General features: G+C 34.6%; 1 long non-coding RNA gene across 1 annotated transcript; it reads right to left on the bottom strand.

Annotated features, from left to right (window-relative positions):
• Positions 1-1211: 1211 nt before the first annotated feature.
• Positions 1212-3795, bottom strand: LOC133648276 (uncharacterized). Its single transcript, XR_009825834.1, has 2 exons — positions 1356-3795; positions 1212-1324 (listed from the first exon to the last, which is right to left on the bottom strand). It is a non-coding gene; the product is annotated as an uncharacterized LOC133648276 (long non-coding RNA).
• Between the last annotated feature and the right edge of the window lie 2625 nt (positions 3796-6420).

The following is a 6420-nucleotide window of genomic DNA, read 5'->3' on the forward strand; positions in this document are numbered from 1 at the left end:
TGATTAAACAGGGCCTGTAACAGATACCTCTACCTTCATACAAACCAACACCATTGCGATTAACGTGAAGACACTCGCGCCCTGTCTGGCTCGCTCGGCATCTGTTGAACCACTTCACCGATGGGCCTTTGGTCGCTGCTACCCTGCCTCTGGCTCCATCTGGTGACCACTGACGCCTGCTCTTTTGGACCCATCTGCTCCTCCCTCCATGCCCTCTGGTCCCACCGCACGCTCCTGGTCCTGTTCTCCCTCGCGCCTTTTGGTTCCGCCACACGCTCTGGTCCTGTCCTGCCTGGCTCCCTCCTGATGATCCCCGCGTCCAACGACCTCGCTGATCCCGTCATCTTCCTCTAATGACTAAGTCCATTCTTCCTCTAACGACTAAGTCCATTCTTCAATAACTCAGTCCATTTCCCAAAAGGTAGACATAAAAAAGGGGTAAAAAAAAAATCTTCCATCTTCTCTAAAAAAATAAAGCTTGAGCTTATGTATAAGCAACTGACATTTCTATACCAGTATGAATTTTAGATTAGCAACAATTTGTTTTGTTTTAGACAGAACTGTAATTGCTCATTAAAATGAGCTTAACTTTTTTTAAACATAAATGTGCAAGACACATTTGTTTTGAATACTGAAAAAAAGAACATGCCTTTGACAAAATACAATATTCCCCACAATTACAATGACTCCAGCTAAATCAAAGCAACAATACGTTGAAAGTCAACCAAATAATGGCTGGCATTTTTTTTTTTTGCCAAGTCTTGGCTGATTTTTTTTTTTTTAGTCAAACCAATAGATTGCCAGTTGAGTCAACCAAATAATGGCTGGCTTTTTTTTTTTTTGCCAAGTCTTGGCTGATTTTTTTTTTTTTAGTCAAACCAATAGATTGCCAGTTGAGTCAACCAAATAATGGCTGGCTTTTTTTTTTTTTGCCAAGTCTTGGCTGATTTTTTTTTTTTAGTCAAACCAATAGATTGCCAGTTGAGTCAACCAAATAATGGCTGGCATTTTTTTTTTAGTCAAACCAATAGATTGCCAGTTGAGTCAACCAAATAATGGCTGGGATTTTTTTTTTTTTTTTGTAAGTCTTAGTTGGCGATTTTTTTTTTAAGTCAAAGTCATAAATTGCCAGTTGAGAGTCAACCAAATAATGGCTGGCAATTATATATATATATATATTTTTCAGTCAAAGCAATGGATTGCCAGTTGAGTCAACCAAATAATGGCTGGCAATTTTTTTTTTTTTTTTTTAAGTCAAAGCCATAAATTGCCTTTTTTTTTTTTTAGTCTGGGCTGACTTTTTTTGGTCAAAGCCATATTTTGCCTTTTTTTTTTTTTTTTAATTCTCGGCACACTTTTTTTTTTAGTCAAAGCAATAAATTGCCTTTTTTTTTAGTCCAGGCTGACTTTTTTTTTGGATCAAAGCCATAAATTGGCAATTTTTTTCAAAATTATTATTATTTTTTTAAGTCTTGGCTGACTTTTTTGGTTGAAGCCATACATTGCCAATTGAGTCAACCAAATGGCTGGCTTTTTTTAATTTTTATTTTTTAAGTCTTGGCTGACTTTTTTTGGTCAAAGCCATAAATTGCCTTTTTTTTTTTTTTTTTTTAAGTCTTGGCTGACTTTTTTTTGGTCAAAGCCATAAATTGCCAATTGAGTCATCCAAATAATGGCTGGCAAGTCTTGGCCATTAAAACGGCTGCTCACTCCTGTTTAAATAGTATGACATTACAGTCAGCTATGTAGCAATAAAAGTTTTGCTAACAAAGTACAAATGAAATTTTTTTGTTTACAAGTAAAAACCGTTGCAACAAAGAACAAAACAATGGGGTCTAACTTGGCATCTTCAAAGTCACAAATAACGGTTGCTGGCCAGGTACAACAAAACATTTTGATCGCTTTGAGTTGGTTTAACATTTTAGCGCAAGGTCTTAAAACTGGGGGTTTAAAATTTACAAAAGTAACTGACCTTGGCCATTCTGGGGTGACTTTAAAAAAATCTGCAAGCCAGCAGACAGAAGGGGAAGAGTCCTGGTGGTTTAAATCAACCAATAGCAGCTGGGTAAGGCTACTACGTCACGGCGGCCATCTTGAGCTTTTTTTAAATGCAGACGTAAACGCCTTTTAAGACCACGTGACAGTTAACTGAAAATACCATATTGCCTTAAAAAAGCAAACGTATCAAACAATTGTAATAATGACAATATCACCGTCGAAAACATTGACCATTAAAACAAAAGTATCGAATCAAAGATTTCTCGATTAAGCTTCAACCAATGTGACAGCTTATTTAAAAAAATAAATAAAAACTTGATGAAAAAGAAAACGTCGCCTCATACAATTCGAGTAGTCGATAATCTGGGTCCTTATCTGTACTGTTCACATTTGAATGACAATAAAAGGAAGTCTAAGTCTACTTTCGTGCCACAAAGACATAAATAACTTCGTTATAAGCATTCTAAACGATAAAAAATTCAAATAGGATAAAAAAAGTTACACAAAAAAGACAATTTCACCTGAGGCTCAAACGAGACGACGACGAATAGAAGAAGAAATGTGAGGGAGGACGGCCACTGGTCCTACTTATACCCTGTGTGAGTACGTCAAGGGTAAATTACGTATCCGTCCGACAACAAAAATAGTACCACGTTTCCGATCAGAGATTGTGGCCAATACGCAACTGATAGTTTGAAGAGCAAAATAAATACGTATATTTCGAAATGGAGTACAAAATTAGACGTCAGATTGTGTTAAGAAAGACGACGTTCCTCTCTCAGTTTGAAACAAAACAGCCGACGTCATGCTCAACGGCTGCGTGCATGAATCTCCCAGTGACTGCAGTTCAAACCTCCAAAACCGGATAAAACCAGAATGTTGGTCGGATCTACTTTTTCACTTTGCTGCAGTGATAACGCCTTTGTCGGCGAAATAAATGTTCGGAAAACAGCCAGGTCTTCACCTTCTAATGTTGGTATCATGAATAACATGTCAGAAAACAGCCAGGTCTTCACCTTCTCAACACGATGAAACCATGCTTCAATATTCAGACGTTCTGTATAGCACATTCCATACTTGTGGCGTTGTATGTAACAGTGTACTTTATGACGTCATGCCCAGTCAACAATACAAGTAAAGGAACACATATATTTCTAGAACGTTCGAGAAGGAACCGGAACATCCCAGTGGAAAATTACCAGTGCGGTGTGTGTGTGTGTGTGGGGGGTGGGGGGGGGGGTTAGCAGATACAGCTGCTCTTTTCCAGTACAAAAAAACACGACGTGGAACTCAAACAAATGGCCGAAGTATTAACAACACCAAATTAAAAGCCAATTCTGAGCAAGAAGCCACACTTTTTGTCTCCAGCCGTCGTGACAACATAACGCATACGTCATTCTCTGGTCCAAACGCCATTCCCTATGGCGTCTTTTTTCATTGTAAAGGAACATATATTCATACGTTTTACACAGTCAGCTAACTGAAATAAAGCATATTAAAACATTTAAAAACAAGCCTAATATGGTAACGACGACATGATGTCAGATCCCTAAGTCGACCAACAGGGTTAGATACTAGTGACGTGCGGATCGATACTGGGATATCGATACCGCCAATGCCAGATATGTATGCTCTAATATCGATCCCCAAATAAATACTTTTGATACCTTACGTCAGCGGTGTCCAAACTTTTTCCACCAAGTCAAAGTATGCAGGGGGCAATTATGTTTTTTTAATGAAAAATAAAAAGATAAAAACAAATATTGTGTCAGCTATGGATCATAGTGTATTATTAATGATTAGTTTCCACTTTTTCTCATTACATACACATTTTTTTGCTCTTTTTTTTCTTACATTTGTATTATCATTTTTTTCCTCATGTAAGAATAGAATAAAACAAAATAATAATAATAATAATAATAATTCGGTTGTTTAACTGCATAACTATAAAATCACAGTGTTCATGTTTATTATGGTTTTAATTTTTCAAAATCATTCATAAGTTAGTATTTTATTTTTGTAATGGACTAACTAAACTTTGTTTATATTTTAAGTATATTACTTTTTATTTTGAGAGCTTCTAATATTTTGGGCATTTTCAGAAAAAAAAACTAAATAGTTATGTGTATATATATATATATATATATATATATATATATATATATATATATATATATATATATATATATATATATATATATATATATATATATATATATATTAGGGCTGCAACTAACGATTAACTTTATAATAGATTAATCTGTCGATTATTACTTCGATTAATCGATTAATAATCGGATAAAAGAGACAAACTACATTTCTATCCCTTTCAGTATTTTATTGAAAAAAACCAGCATACTGGCACCATACTTATTTTGATTATTGTTTCTCAGCTGTTTGTACATGTTGGAGTTTATAAATAAAGGTTTATAAAAAATAAAAATAAAAAATGCCTCTCCGCATGCGCATAGTATAGATCCAACGAATCGATGACTAAATTAATCGCCAACTATTTTTATAATCGATTTTATTTGATTAGTTGTTGGCCTAATATACATACATATCAATCATATACATATACTGTATATATATATATATTAGGGCTGCAACTAACGATTAATTTTATAATCGATTAATCTGTCGATTATTACTTCGATTAATCGATTAATATTTTGAGAGCTTCTAATATTTTGGGCATTTTCAGAAAAAAACTAAATATTATATATATATATATATATATATATATATATATATATATATATATATATATATATTAGGGCTGCAACTAACGATTAATTTGGTAATAGATTAATCTGTCGATTATTACTTCGATTAATCGATTAATAATCGGATAAAAAAGGCGAACTACATTTCTATCCTTTCCAGTATTTTATTGAAAAAAAACAGCATACTGGCACCATACTAATTTTGATTATTGTTTCTCAGCTGTTTGTACATGTTGGAGTTTATAAATAAAGGTTAATAAAAATAAAAAATAAAAAATGCCTCTGCGCATGCGCATAGTATAGATCCAACGAATCGATGACTAAATTAATCGCCAACTATTTTTATAATCGATTTTATTTGATTAGTTGTTGGCCTAATATACATACATATATACATATACTGTATATATATATATATATTAGGGCTGCAACTAACGATTAATTTTATAATCGATTAATCTGTCGATTATTACTACTATTGGTTCTCCTTCAAATCATTAATCTTTTTGCCCCCGAAGCCCTCATGTGTGTAATAATTAAAAATCCCTGAATCTGTAAACAAGGTATGAACTAAGTATAACAATAACAACAATGTGTACTATGAAGAAAAAACATGGATGTTTGTGAAAATAAGGAAAGTGAAAAATACTATTGGTATCGATGTTTTGGACACAGGACATGTTGGACAAATGATTTAATTGACTCATCATGTCTAATTGTCTGTTTCACAGCCACACCCTTTAAACGTCAACACACTGACGTCATAAACAATCCAAACAATGCTCTCTTACTCCCTGAATGATACAATCACTTCCTACTGGTGGATATTCTAATGGGCCTTTATGATACAATTATGTGTCTGAGCACCCATTTCACCACATCGACAAAGAGTGAAGATGGTGAGAAGTATTAAGTTGGTAATAAAAAGTGAATATGGTGAGAGGTATTAAGTTGGTAATAAAGAGGGAAGATGGTGAGAGGTAATAAGTTGGTAATAAAGAGTGGAACGGGTGAGAGGTATTTAGTTGGTAATAAATAGTGAATATGGTGAGAGATATTAAGTTGGTAATAAAGAGTGAATATGGTGAGGGGTATTTAATTGGTAATAAAGAGTGGAAATGGTGAGAGGTATTAAGTTGGTAATAGAGTGAAGATGGTGAGAGGTATTAAGTTGGTAATAAAGAGTGAAGATGGTGAGAGGTATTAAGTTGGTAATGAAGAGTGAATATGGTGAGGGGTATTTAATTGGTAATTAAGAGTGGAAATGGTGAGAGGTATTAACTTGGTAATAAAGAGTAAAGATGGTGAGTGGTAGAGTGAGGATGGTGAGTGCAGCACACGAATTAGTGCTGCTGAGTCATCCCCTGACTGTGCACGTGTGAAATACTGAGCACTGAGTCAGGCCTCAGCAATGCAGCAAAATGCAGTGTTTGGAGAGGAAATGTATTTGAAACGGCTTTTTCTATTGAAAACATTAAGTTCAAATAAATGACTCCCTTGCAAACAGGATGACTTTGTAGCTAGAAAGAGCTTAGCTCCACTACACAACCTGCTAACAATCATGCTAACAAACATGAGGCTCCATCATCCTGCCTGTGTACCTAATGAAGTGTCCAGCTTTGATCCTAGGAGACATTCAATCAATCAATCAATGTTTATTTATATACGGTTGCTATGGCGCCACATGGGACATTAC

Source organism: Entelurus aequoreus, linkage group LG04, assembly GCF_033978785.1.
Source record: "Entelurus aequoreus isolate RoL-2023_Sb linkage group LG04, RoL_Eaeq_v1.1, whole genome shotgun sequence".
Classification (NCBI taxonomy): domain Eukaryota; kingdom Metazoa; phylum Chordata; class Actinopteri; order Syngnathiformes; family Syngnathidae; genus Entelurus; species Entelurus aequoreus.